Genomic DNA, 14,888 nt, shown 5'->3' with positions numbered 1-14,888 from the left:
AAGAAATGTTTAGAATGCGGGCTACAAACTGTAAGTGTGTTCACTGTAAAAACGCCTACGGCATTTAAAATATTTGTTAAATAGGTAATTTTTAGCAAAATTCGGCCCCCAAAAAAACTAAACAATAGGGTAGGAGGTGGATAAAAACACCCGGGAACGGGGATTAAAACCGAACCAGGGGGGCCTGGGGTAGTAAAAACGGGATATCGCTGGGGGTAAAAACGGGACATTTTCCAATGTGAACCCTAATTTAATAGGGCCACTATGGTATACCTGTAGTGGATGGCACTCGTGTATTTTTACTGTGTTATTATAGAGTTTGCTAAACAGCAGAATAGGGAGAATAATTCTACACTAAATTTCTTTCCTTCGAAGGTCCCCCCCCGACAAGCAAAGGTAAAGGACAGGGGAAAAACCCATTTCCCTTATTGCTCAATGAGTTGTTTAAATCCCATGGAAAGCACACCCGGAAATGGCTGTTAATGGTTTTTCAAAAAAGAGCGGATTATGTTCCCACTTAGGGACCTGGTCGAGATCTTTCATAAAGATAAAAAACCCTATGGAGTGTACGGGGGGGGGACCATGGGGAGGTCCCGACGCAGAGCAGGACTGCGATTGTCTTCTTTCATCTGTCCCTGATACGGAACCATGGCCCCTCCTTCCAGCAAACCAGGCCCAAGGTAAACCCCCCCCAAACCGGTTCCTCTTCCTCCCCCCTTGGGGACCCCGGAGGTCCCCCCTTCTACCCAATCCTATCTAACCACCCCACTTACTTCCTTCGAAGGGCTCAACGAAGCAATGCATTTGTGGGCCGACCAATTAAACAACCAAATCCCAGTAAGAAGGCACCATGCAGGCTTTAGAAGCAAGGGAGAACACAGGGACAGGGACGTAAAAGGTTCCCAAAAAGGGGGGAAAATCGGGAGACTATTGTTCAGACCAGGAGGGAGGAATTCATTAGAAACGGGGACTGGAAACTAGACGGAGGGAGGGAAAAGGGGCCAAGAACATCTGTTGGCAAAAGAAAGATCAAAAAAACGATGGGGGGGGACAGAACAATTAGTTGACCCCTAACCCCCATGGAACAAAGGCCCAGGGGTTGCTCAAAAAGAAGAAGGTACTAACTATTTTAGGTTTAGTGTGGTGACTCTGCAGGCAAGGATAACTGGCCGGTCGTCGAATTTCTGATGGGACCTTTAAGCCCTCGGTGTGATTGTGAGGATGAAGATGTGTTGTGTTCGTATTTAAGGCCGAATGAAAGTGGGGGTCTTATTTAATTTTTAATTTAACCAGTACTATTTAAAACTTTCCATCTCTTAGAGAAAGTGCTTATATTGAGTTAGACAAGCTATCTTGGCCCAAACCGATCTTACCCCTTATCAAACTGGGGTAAAACGGGGGACCATTTTTAACAAGTACTCAAGAATTAAACTTTATTTATGCACTTACTATGAAAAAAAAAGGTCATAGCATGTGAGGGTAACTAGGGGCATATATTTGGCAATTATGGCTCGTAAAAAGGCAATCTACCCACGTCCAAAAAAATTTGTTGAATTTATTTTGGGTTTGTTTTTAACAACGGACCCCGGGGGACCGTTGGTTTTTTCTTGGGTTAGGAAAAAGTTGAAAGCCACAGAAATATGAATTGCAATATTGATTTAGGCGGGACTTAAGACCCAATAGCCTTAAAATGTATTAACAAATTAGATAAACAACCGAATGTGTGAGTTTATTTTGTAGGTTGTCCGTTATTTATAACCCCATGCTTGGGGTTATCTGGACCAGTGGGGGGGGACAATTTTTTTGGAATGGGTGGTACACCTACTAAAAAGTTGATCACCCTCAAATTTTTACTGTATACACCTTACCCAATTTGGGACAATGGTTCCAAACTGGTAACTGGCATGTAACATTCTTTCAAACCAAGTCCTTCTGTTGAGGCAGGGGAAGTTTCAAAAAACTACCAATATTGGGTCCGGTTTTTACCCCTCCTTTAACCCTACCTTTGATTTAACAAATGTAAAACACGTTCCTTTTATTTGTAAAGTTTTGAAACATTTGCCCCGTTGCAGGCCCAGGGGCAACGAAACATTAGTTATTATTTCAGGGCTCTTACTAAAAACTAAGTAGCTTAATAGCTTAACACTTGAACATATTCACGTTGCGACCCGTCGCCACTTTAGGGATGTCGTTTCCACTTTACCGTTCAGCAGGCCGAGTGGAGGGGTGGGGGGGGGGTGGAACATACTGAACTGGGGGGGGGGGGGCGTGCGAGGGGGGGGTCTGATGAGCCAATGCTGACCGTCAAGCAAAAAAATAGCTCTGAATATTTGGCAAAACAATAGAAACCTTTTTTTTATGGTTCACCTTCGGTGTATCTCCCCCCATACCCACTCGGCTCCTTAATATGGATCTTGGGGCGTCGAGGCCCTTCCCCCCTTGTGAGAAGCCATCTTGGAAAAACCAGGGACACCTGTGGGCCTGTATCGAAGCCTGCCAAGAATGGGGATAATGGTTGCAATGCTACTGCTAACTTACAAAACTGATATGTCTACTCTAACAAGATCATCACCTTTTTTCCATTCCCCACAGTTCGAGTTAAATTGTAAACCAATACACCAATTTCACTACTAAGCCGTATTCTTTAGGCGGTTTAACAAAAAACCCGTTAAAAAAATATTTTCCTTGACGTTTCTTACTAAACGTCCACCCACCCCTGGACATCTTTAATGAGGGGGGATAATCGGTTCAAATAAATGTTCCAAAATATATTTTTCATGTCCAGGATTCTTTTTATGGTTTAATGGACCGTGTTACATTGTTCCCAATATGATTGTGAAAGAAAAAGGGAATGATTGGGACTAATGGGACGGGGGGGGGGCTTATAGCCTCATTTGGGCAATTATTCAGGACTAAATTCATAAACTCTCTTCCCGTTGATCCCGAGGTTGGGTTCTTCCTTCCCAAAGTTTCCACCTTGGGGAAATATGCTATTAGCATCTGCTATCCTTGGCACGTGGTATAGGACATAAAAAGCATTTAGTCGGTTGACTTTCTATCCAATTGTTTCGGGGGGTCCCACTCAAGATTTTAACGTTTCGATTTGTAATTTATCATTAATATCATTCAAAACTTTCAACTTTCCCACAAACCCAAACACACAGCTTTTATACAAAGGCCTTCAAAGTAATAAAATATCTTTTTTACCTGTGTGGGGGGGGGGACAACCTGGTATCAAACAAAAAAATTAATAAGCGGGTATTACTAATAAAGCGGGTTTCATTAAATATCGTTTTTCAAATTTCAACATTTACCCACATAATTTCTTGAATTAGTAATTCACGACTTTAATTCTATCTTTACACCATACTATTAAAATATAACTGGCTAAATTCGCTGTTCATTGAGGGAAATATTTTGTGATTCCGCGAGTTTATGTCATCAGCTTTTTTCCATCCCATAATTAAATGTTCCAACAAATTTTATCCATAGCAACAAAATACCACTAAAAATTACTGCATTATAATAAATAGAAACAAAACTGTATTGGATTTTTTACCTAAGCTACAGCAAACGGAACTAAACCCGAGCTGGGAACAGGACAAGCAGGGGAGTTTCAAGAGGAAGAAAATCTGCGGAAAAGTCTTTAAAATCGTCCATAGAGTACGGATCTAAAAGTTTGACATTGATTATTTCAGCCCATTAAAAAGGATATCGACTTATTCTTTTGACACTTTCTCATTTGAATCAAATACCATTCCTGGTGGAATCTTTCAGGTTCTGACCTTTCCACAATTGTTTAGTATAAAATCGCTTTGTCGGTGGGAAAAAGATGATAATTGCAGCGGTTAGGCTGGAACAGGCAGTGAGGACTACAGTGAGGGTGCTTCCATTTGCCATGGGAAACCTCTATTCCTTGGCCCTGCGCACTGTTCGCAGGCACTCCCTTGGCCTCCGCTGCGCTTATACGGTATACATCAGATCCCGCGCTGCCGCTGTACTTCGCCATAGAGACTGCCCCTCGTAGCATCTCGAGAACTGAGCATAGTACTAGAGCACCTGGCTGGCACCGAAGTTTGGCGTAAAGCAGAATGACAATCAGGTTAAGGGCATATTTTGTTTCCCAAAAATCAGGGGGGGAGTTATACCCCGTCAATTGGACGTTGTTAAAGGAATTTTATGTAAAAAATCGAAGTCCAAACATCTCCTTGTCTACAGCGGAGAAAAAGTATTGGTATTAAAAGATTAGGTTGAAGCCCAGATGAAAGGCAGCAAAAACCAATTGCTGAAGCTCTTTTTGTTCCGACCAACTAGCTGCTAGGGGTCGAGGGATTTATGCGTAGGAAAGAAACTTGCTTGTAGTGAGAAACTTTGCGTGGAGGGGGGAAACACATATGCGATGAGGGGGGGACAATACCCCCAAAGTAAGTTGGCCGTAAAATATAACGAGCATAAGCAAAAGTGTTTTTTTCCCAAGGACCACGGAGTAGGCTTAGCAAGGAGGGGCCTGCCCCCACAGAGAAGGGTGTACAGGATATTCGATAATTTGAGATCAGGAAGCTTGCAACTGGTGTTGGAATAGGAGGTCCGTATGGGGGAATATTGTTGAGACTTTTGAAAGGGCGTTTCCTTCTGGACGGATGCAAAACCGAAGCCAGGGGTTATTTTCGATTTAGGGGGGGTACTTGACCCCAAAAACCACCCCAAATTAGATAGATAGGGGCCAGGCCCAAGGGAATCTCTCTGGCATTGTTCTCTATTCCCGAATTCTGATATCCCGAATAAAGATACTTTGAAATTGGTCCATGAGAGGGGGGGAACAGTTGTTTCATTCCAGGGCAGTAGAATTGCCGTTAAACCACAATTTTGAAAGATCAGCCAATAAAGGGGGAAAGTTATGAATTGTCAGATTTTACAGCGGTTCAATAATTTTTATTGCACCCAAGGGTTACCTAATAGCAAGTGATTTTGATTACAGGGGTGGGACAGGGAAAAGAATGAAAAAATGGTCATTAGGTGCAACGTGCTAAAATAGTCAAATGTGCTTAAAAATGCGGGTAAAAAAAAGTGCTAAAAAATTGTGTCTAAGGAAGGGGGGCAGGAGGACACCGATACGAAACCAACGGCTGTATCTTCTTTTTTTTCAAGGCCTCAAGGAAGGATTATTGTCGCGTATTGTTACATTTTTTTAGTTTCGTTGTTTTTAGGGGAGAAAATAGTGGGGGGGGGGGGGTGGGGAGGGGGGTTTCATGTTTTTTTGTCCGATGCGGTACCCCTAATATTTTCAAAACACGGACAAAAAAAATAGTAGAATGGCGGACAAACCAAAAAAAAAACGGTACAATAAAGGGCCATAAAAAACGGACAGAAATCACACCAAAAAATGGAAAGACACATTTGATGCTTTCCCTCCTCTTCCTCCTCCCACCTCCTCCTTCCTTCCTTTACCTACCTCCTGCCTCTCTATTCTTCATTCCCTCCTCAGTCCTCTTCCTGTGGTCCTCCTCTCTGGGTTCCTCCGGCACTCCTTCTCCTCTTCAGTCTCATTTTCCTCTCAGGTCTTCCTCCTCCTCCTACTCCCTCTCAGTCGTCCTCCTCAGTCCGGTCCTCCTCAGCCATCGCCTCCTCAAGTTCTCCCTCCAGTCCTTCCTCCTCAGTCCTTCCACTCTCCCTCCCCCCTCCATCAAGTTTCCTCCTTCCTTTTCATCCTCCTTTCTCTTTCCTTCCTATTCCGTCACCTTAGTCCTCTTCTCCTTCAGTTCATTCTCAAGTCTTCCTCCTCAGGGTCCTTCCACCACAGGGTTCCCCCCCTCCTGCCTCCTCCCTCAGTTCTCTCAGTCCTCCCTTTCCATGTCCCCTGTCATCCTCAGTGCCCTCCTCCTTCCCCATGTCTTCATCCTGGGGTCCTCCTTTCCTTCCTACTCTTTCCTGGGGTCCTCTCCTTGGGTCATCCTGATCTCCTTCAGTCCTTTTTTCTTTCCTCTTCCCCTTCCTCAAGTTCCCTCCTCTACTCCTTACTCCCCTTTCCTTCCCTACTTCCACAAGGTCCTCTCCCTCCGCCCTCATCTATTCAGTCCTACTCAGAATCATGCAATCCCCCTCTTCACCAATCCTCCTTTTCTTCCTTTCTTTCCTCCTCCCTTCTCCTTAGTCCTTCCTGCCTCTCCCTCAAATTTTTTCCCACCTCCTTTTGCCCCTTCCTCCATTCATTTTCCTCCATCCAGTTTTTCGCCCTCTTACTCCGCCTCCCACTCCTCCCCTCCTCTGTCCCCCCTCTTCAGACTCTCCTCAGTCCCCCTTCATCCCTCCCTTCTCCCTTAGTTCCCTCCTCAGTATTTTACTCTTCTCATCCTTCCCCCTTCCTCCTTCAGTTTCTCCTTTTAGTCCTCCTACTTTCCTCCTCCCTCTTTTCCCTTGCCTCATTCCTTTCCTTTTCAGTTCCGCATCCTCCGGGTTTCTCTCCGTTCCTCCCTTCTCAGTCCCTCATTCCCTCCTCCAGTCTTCCATATCCGCCTCCTTCCTCCAACCTGCCCTCAGGGCACGGTACTTCAGTCCTTCCTCCTCCTGGTTCCGATTCTTCTTCTCCACCCCTCCTCACTCCTTCTCCTCCACCTCTCTCCTCATCAGTTTCCCCTCCTCAGTCCCCCCCTCCTCAGACCCCTCCCCTTCCTACTCTTTCCTCCTGTTCTCTTTTTCCTCATAAATTGGTTTCAAAATTTATATTATTGTTGGTTGTTAGTGTTTACAACATATAATTCTATGTTATACTAAAATATGTTCGTTTTTTCTTTTTTTTTTAAAACGTACTTTGGAGTCTTGGGGGACTCACAAAATGTGCTCCAAGAAATCTTTTGGCTTAAACCAGAGTTTTCCCCACTCTCCTAGGTTAATAAATTTAATATGGAAACGTTGTTACATGATATTTTTTCATAAAAAAATTCCATTTTCCTTCCCTTTTTTATGTTATTCTTTTGTATCCCTAATTGACGGAATTAATAAAAAAAAGTTTTGAGGAAAATGGGGGGGACCTTGGTCATTTAACCGGGGCTACCCAATTCTAGGGCAAATAAAGGCTGTTTGTTTACAAATTGTCGGAGAAAAAATTTTAAAATCAAAAGGTTTACAATTTTTTCGGTCCGTTTTTGTCCGGTCGGTACCCCCTATTTTTCTGGAAAAAAAAAAAACGGGGGACATAAAAATTGAGAAAAACGGGACAAAAGTAAAAACGGACAAAACAATTATTACTTGGGAAAGCCATTCCGAAGCCTCATACGTTATCCTCAAGTGAAGACTTGCTGCCGCTGTTACGCGCCTAGGGGACAATTCTCCTCCTACTCAGCTAACGGTCTTCCTTCCTCCTGACTTCATCATTCCAAACTCCTCCTCCTACTTCCTTCCTCATTTACTCTCCTCCTTTTAATCTCCCTTCCTCCTAACTTTCCTCCGACCATCTTCCTCCATTACTCCTCTTCCTTACTCCTCCTTCTACTTCTCCTCCTACTCCCTCCTCCTACTTCTTCCTACTCCTTCCTTCCTTAACTTCTCCTCCTACCTCTCCCTTACGTATCCTCCTTTCGTCTTCTTCCTTTCGTTACTCCTCTCCTACTTTCTCCTACTTCCTCCTCCTACTTTCTCCATCTTACTTCCTCCTATTCACTCTCTCCGACTTTCTCATCCTTACCTCCCTTCCTTAAATTCCCCCCCCCTACTTCCGAACTTTCCCCTTCCCTACTTCCTTCCTTAACCTTTTATCCTTCCTAGCCTCCTCCTACTTTTTCTCATCCCCTACTCCTCTTAATTTTCTGTCCTTCCTTATTACTCCTCCTACTCCTTCCTCCTCCATTACTTCCCTCTACAAGAAAACGGTTTTAAAACAATCGTTTTTACACAATTTTCATATTCCACAATTAGGGTCATTTGTACCTTTCATAAAATATACTGGCAAATAAAATCTGATGGGGGACCGGAACTATAAAATGTATAATTATTGGGAATCTACCACTTGATAAAAACGGCTTCGCGACCATCATTAACCCTTGGGCTCACTGGCCGGGCCCCCCCACACAATGTCCTTCTCTTCTCGTATGCCAAGTTACCTTTCGTGTTTCTTAGGAGCCGTGATATAGACTTGGGTAAATACCAAACCACCACAACAGGGGCCACACTAGTAACCTTAAAAAAACTTTAAGTATTGGGGATTTGGGCACCCACAATTTGGGGACTTGCTACCCCCAGCAAGGCCCTTCTCAGGTCTGTTTACCAGATTTCACCCCGTTGTACGGCGGTCCTCCGGTTGAAGGGTACCTGTGGGTGACAAACACAGCTGGGTAAAACAAGGATTTGATATTCTGCCACCCATTAAGAATTAGCTTTATCCTATTGGAAAACTTCGCATGGAAAAAACACCATTCTGGTGGAATCTTTCAGTTCATGAAAAACTTTCAATAACCAAATTCTAGTATTAAAAATTGTCACTGTACGGGAAAGTCGGTAAATGCAGGTTTACTAGGTTTCTGAAAAAGTACCTGGGTTGGACCAGAAAGCTAGGGTTCAAAACTATGGGAAAACTGATGGGCCACATCAACGTGAAAAAAACAAAGTATTCTCCTTTCCGGAGGGGCAGTATTTTTCCATTTTGGGTGGGTTAACCATTGAAGTCTCTTCCGTAACTTACCATGTTACCCAGTTTGCCGGATTTGTAGTAACGGTTCCACGTGGTGGAAGGCTATTTTCGGGTTTGATTCAGGGGTGGAAAACGGGGGCAAGGTTGACGACCGATGTCGGTCGTCAGTTTGACGAGTAGTCAAAAGTTCGTAGTGGTGGAGAGCGTGCCTAGCTTGGGGTTCCCCCGTGAAGTATCCTTGGTTACAAATGGATTAATAAATCAAATTAAAAATTTAATAATGCATTTATAATATTAGTAAGCATTTTTAAATTAGGGAAAACCCCAAAACCAAACCCATTACCCGTGACCGTTAATTTTAAGGAGGGGAGGGGAATAAAATTAAGGAGAAACCTGCGGGAAGGGGGTTTCTTAATGTTTTCCTGTTTCTTTGAAATATTTTCCTTACTAATGTACCTTGTCTTAGAGACGCCGGTTCTAGTGTTCTTTTCTTAAGTATTGGGGCTTTTCCATGTACATCTCGACGTGGTTCTATAAGCTCGTTCGTTAAACACTTTCCTGGTCCAAAATCCACCGCTATCGTGAAGGGGGGCCTGAACAAGGACACATTAACCTTGATTTTCTTCTTGTTATTGGTTCAATCATAACGGGAGGTTAAGTTTATTTACCATCTATTCACGTTTTTCATCCATTGGTTTCGGGACGACGACATAGCATCCCCCTTCCCGTTAAAAAACGTTTGCGGGGGTTGTGTTCCTTTTGTGGACGGTTTAAAGACACCAACATTGGAAAATTATTTTTTCCACGGGTTCTTGTTAACCCGCTAAATAATAATCGGCTGTTAGTTAAAATTAAGAGTTCTAGGTTTGCATTAAAACTCGGGGATTGTTGATGATTTTGGAACAGGGGTTGTTAACTGTAGGAGTTAGGACCATATATTTTTCGTTAGTTAGCCGTAGTCTTTCCCAACTAATGTTACCATCTTGTCCAGTTTATTGATTAAACCCATGTCCGCTGAAAATAATTGACCTATGATTTCCTTTTTTTAATTTAAAGATTTTTTAGTTTAAAATTCAATTCTATTTTGAGGGGTTCCGATTTCAAGTTCAAATATTTTTAAGGTTTTCAATATCCAGAAGGGATTTATAGGCATTATATTAGTCAACAAAAATGAATTGAATGAAAAATAACTGCCACAACATAAAAGATGTTCTGTTTTTTTCTTAGGTTATCAGATATTTGGCGAGGCACCAATATCAATACTTTATTACCATACAATGGCACCACAAATTACATTAACAAGCTGTTTTATATTATGTTATAACAACACGTAGGGTTTTCCACTACACTATTAATATAAATTAGTAATAAACTACTTATAATTAATTATACAAATGAACCACTAACAATTACCAAGGTGGCTGGGGAGGGGGGGACGTTTTTGTTCTAGGCTATACACATTGGTGGTGGACAAAATGGGGCTTGATTGCCGTAAGAATGGGAGAGCACCTCTGCGTGGTTCATAGCGCTGAAAGGGGTGCCCTCGGTCCATGATTGTAAAAACGTGAGTCTTTGCAGTTGGTACCCTTTTTCCTGGCCACCGGGAACATTGTTCCAGCAAGTGACAAAAGAAAAACTGCGCGATACTTTAGGCCAAATCTCGGAAAATCGAAGCGAAAGATAAATAGGGTTTTTGACCGGAACTTCGAAATATGGGGATTTAGGTGTTGGAACTGGTTTGTAGGGTAAATGTAAAGTGGGACTTGCTAGTTTGGGTTTTGTGATGTTACGACTCTGATTTTGCAGGGGGTGGCGTTACTGTTGTCCAGCATTTCTGGCATCCTTTGGTATAAAGGTTTTTTCCCACTATTTGGATTTTTGATTTTGATTTGAAAAACCTGTGTTACAAAATAAGGCAAGTATTAACAAAAATTGTACAGCCAATTCGAAAAAAAAACAAAATTATTTAAAAATGGGGGCCGCCCGGAAAGCTCGAAAATGTATATGCTAAACAAAGCGTGGGTCAGTGGGAAAAAAAACCAAGTACAAAGAGGGGACAACTTTCGAAACCAGGAGTTTTTTCGGCCGGCCCAAAGTCTCTATAAAAAACAATTTTTTCATCTCACCTAGTAATAAAATTTTATTGAAAATGTGGAAAAAATGTGTTGAAAACAATAAATAATAAATGTATGTATATCAAAACTATGTATTGATCGACATTACTTTTCTTTTGACCTCATGAGTTTTTTTTTGGTTCATTTTATTGTGTTCGGCAAAGGAATGCTATTAAATGTCTATAATATAAGATTTAATTGTCAAACAAACTGTCTTTACAATTGATTCAATGGTTCCCATAGTTCCCAAATTTCACTTATACCCATAATTTTGTCCGTTTTTAGAGAAGAGAAATTGGGATAAAAAATTATTTCTTTACCCCCTCTGGAGTTAAAGGAAAAAATTATAAACTCATGAGGGTTTTATTTCTTTATAACTCACGCCGATTTCCGAACCACGTGCCGCGATTTCCTTTTTGACCATGCTTCCCAGGAGCCTCAGTAGACGTTAGAGTGAGTAATTTAGTAATTGGATATTAGAGTTTATTGATTAGGGTTGGGATACAGATTGTTTAACAGGATAGGGGTTATCCTGGGGTACAAGCTATCGTAGGACTCTTTTTATAAAACTATTTTAACGATTTCAGGTTTCAGGTTATTAAAATCTCCCTAGTTGGGGTGTTTGATTGCGCGTTTAACGGTTACTAAATTTTCCCCCATTTTTTAGGGTAGGTTGATTTGCGTCGTACAGGTTTTTCCTAAATCTCCCCCTATTTCAGGTTAGATGATTGCTCGGCGTTTATCGGTTTCCTAAAATCCCCTATTTTTCCGGTGTTTGATTGCGCGTACAGGTTCCTAAAACAAACCCCCCTATTTCAGGGTGTGGATTGCGCGTACAGGGTTCCTAAATCCCCCCTATTTCAGGGTGTTGAGTGGCCGCGTACAGGGTTCCTAAAATCCCCTAAATTCAGGTGGTTATTGCGGCGTAACCGGTTATCCTCAAAAACCTTTGTTCCCTATTTTAAGGTGTTGAATTGCGCGATATTAGGTTCCTATAAAACGGTAAGGACGGGGGTTTGTTCACCTGGGGAGGGGAATGTAAAAGGGGAACCGCTCAGCTGAGTGTAGTGTTTTGAACACATTGTGGTGGGAGACTTGAGCAGACGAGGAGGATCCATTGGAGGGATGACTATATGCAGGTCTGAATCAAGTATTGTACATTTATTTATCTTGTTAATAGTTTTGATCTTTCTATTAATTTATATTTGTTTACGTTATTTTCCCCTTATTTCGCTTCTTTAAAACCAATGATGTTTCATTTTATTCTTGAAAGTAAATGGCTCCCGGGTTTTGCAAAAATGGCATAGGTATTTTCACTCGGATTAAAGATTCCAATGGGATAAATAATCTAAAACACAATAACCTTGGATTGCCTATTGGATTTTTTTAAAACTAATTCATAATTATAAAAAAAAAACCTAGATAAATGTTCGGGAGTTGCTAAAACGATCTTAGACGACAAAAAAGAACATTTTGTTCAGGACACAAGGAAACAAACCTTAGCCCTCCTGCTCTTAAAAGGGAGGGGTCCGGTTTCTACACTATTCCTCTTCCCATGGCTGGACCCCCATTTCAAAACTTCATCAACACTTGACAGTTTCTTCTTGCTAGGGGAGTTTCAGGGGTAATAATGCGGTAAGGTATTAGATCTCGACCTAATAAGGAACTTATAAAAATAATATTTTATTTTTACTTTAATAATTAGTAACATTGTTGCTATTGTTTATTAATCTCTTGAAATTTCAAAGGGAATATATCTATCCTATTTGGGGGGATAAAAATATTGGAAAAAATACAGCTAAGTTGTAATTTTGTTTAATTAAAGAATCTTTCTCCAGGGAATAATATTGAGAGGCCTCTGAGAAACTTAGTTATAAGGATGAGGTTAGGGAACTAGGGAGAGAATTGAGGCCTTCCAGCTCTATGGCCTATTATAACCAGGCCACTTTATCCAGTTAAAAGTATTAGGGACAAGTGTTGTATAGTTGTTGTTTAGGAGGTTGTATTTAAAGAAAGAAGTGTTGTAGTGAAATTTTTTTACCCTACTCTTTGCCGAAGGCACACAAAACATATCGTAGGGACTAAAGTATATTTCGGGTTGTGGACTATCTGAGGTTAGGCCGGATTGTGACCCTATGCGAGTAACAAAAGTCTGGCTCCTTGCAATAATCGGGACACTCCCCTTATTTCTTTATGTGTCTAATGTTGTTAATAGGGGACGCGTCTTGTTATGCCTAAGCGCGCGGGACGCAAGCCATGTGTTTACATTAAATTTAACAGTGAAAATTCCTCCTTCGCAAAGGTTATTTCCGCAAATCTTCTGGAATCATTTATTGGTGATGCCGCGGCCGCTACATTTCATATACATTTGGGTTTCCAAATAAATCGTTCCAATTTTTTTTACCCATGGCACGAATCCCATCATTTATAATAAAAAATAGTATGTATATTTAAGTTGCACTTTTTTAACCAGTCACAACCTTTTTCAAATCAAAAAAGGCATTAAAGGTTAAACACGTAAAAATCGTCAGGGAAAATTGATCGTATGCGATGGGGTTTCCCCGCGTGCGAAACATTTTTTCTTGTTCTAAATCGACTCATTATAGGTAACATTGAATAAACCAATAGAAAGGAATCCGAATTTGTTGGTAATTTTTGGAAACGTAAAACATAACAATCATTTCAGTTTACCCCAAAATTCTATTCAAGACCCCAAACTATACTTTCATACTGGCCTATTAATTTTTGCCCAACTTAAAAAAACAAAAAAACTATTTAACACAACGGGGTTCTTTTTGCGATTAGTCAAACCTAAAAAACGCGACAAAAACTTAGTGCGCTGGGCGTGGGCTGGGGCGACATATACGCGCTATCCAGCGCTGTTGGTCCGGCCATTCCAGGTCGCTAGTAGTCGCAATCCCAGCCGGCTTCGTTGTCGCCCCCATCCACGGCTAGGTAGAGGTCCCCGCCATTACCAGCGCTTAATTAGTCGGACACTAGGGTTTTTGCGACATGGCAGTTGCCCGGATGGGCCATACACAAAAACCTAAACTATTCGGGTTGCCGGGGGACAGTGTTCGCATAAGGCCCAGCGTTTATCCTGCGCTAGTTGTCGGGACCAATACAAACTGGATAGCAGGGGACTAACAAACTTAGAGCAGGGATGGCGAGAACTTCGCCGCTGGAAAAGGCGACCACAATTATCGAGAAAAATAATATTATATTTTGCGCTGGATGGCGGATACCTATATTTAACAAAAAAACTTATAACTATTATTTTTAAAACTTTATTAAACTATATTAAACAATATTAACTAATATTTAAAATATATTAACTATATTATAATCTATATTAAAAACTTTATATTAAAACTATAGTACCTCTTATTCACTATTTAATACTTATATAACTTTATTTAAACTATATTAAATACTATATTTAAACTATATAAATACAGGGTGGTCCAAAAGTCAAGTAACCCCATTTACGTTGGCCTTAAATAGCTCCGCAGTGTTTAAATATTTTGAAGAGATGTTGCAGATTGGGGCATAACTTTACAACTTACTGGATTCCGGGAGGATTCCCCGGGATGTCAAATTTTGCAATTCGAATATTTTAGAACCCCGGCCATTTACCAATTATTTAAAAACCCCTCTAAGTGTTTCTTTGGACATGGATGAAACGTCCTTAAATTTATTTCCGCTAGTACGGTAAAATATATTTCCAAAATGTTGGGCATAATGATCTGAAAAACATGGAGGCACAAGCCTTAGAAATGTGCGGAGTTTTATCAAGGCTTATTTTTCGTATCTCGTTAACAAAATTGGGACTGGGTGATTATGTTGACACCGTGGCCCCCCCGGGAACCTTTATTGGGACCCTTCACAAATTCCCATGGTTTAAACGGGTAGGTTAAACGGGGTCACCTCTAATCACGTGATTTGGTAAAAAAACCCAAAATCCAACCTGAATCCCACACGTATGGAATATAACATACACTTTTCATTAAGCTTTTCAATATCTCGGTTCATTGACGGAAAGGCTTCCAGTTCTACTTCATTTCAGGTGGACAAAAACGTAATTTCGAATGGCCTAAACCCCATTTCCAAACAAAACATTTAGCTGGGATTGACCTATCCAACTAATCCAT

The sequence above is a fragment of the Bolinopsis microptera genome, chromosome 12 (assembly GCF_026151205.1).
Source record: "Bolinopsis microptera isolate Bmic1 chromosome 12, MBARI_Bmic_1.0, whole genome shotgun sequence".
NCBI lineage: Eukaryota > Metazoa > Ctenophora > Tentaculata > Lobata > Bolinopsidae > Bolinopsis > Bolinopsis microptera.
The sequence above is the reverse complement of the archived record's forward strand: the minus strand, read 5'-3'. Positions refer to the sequence as shown.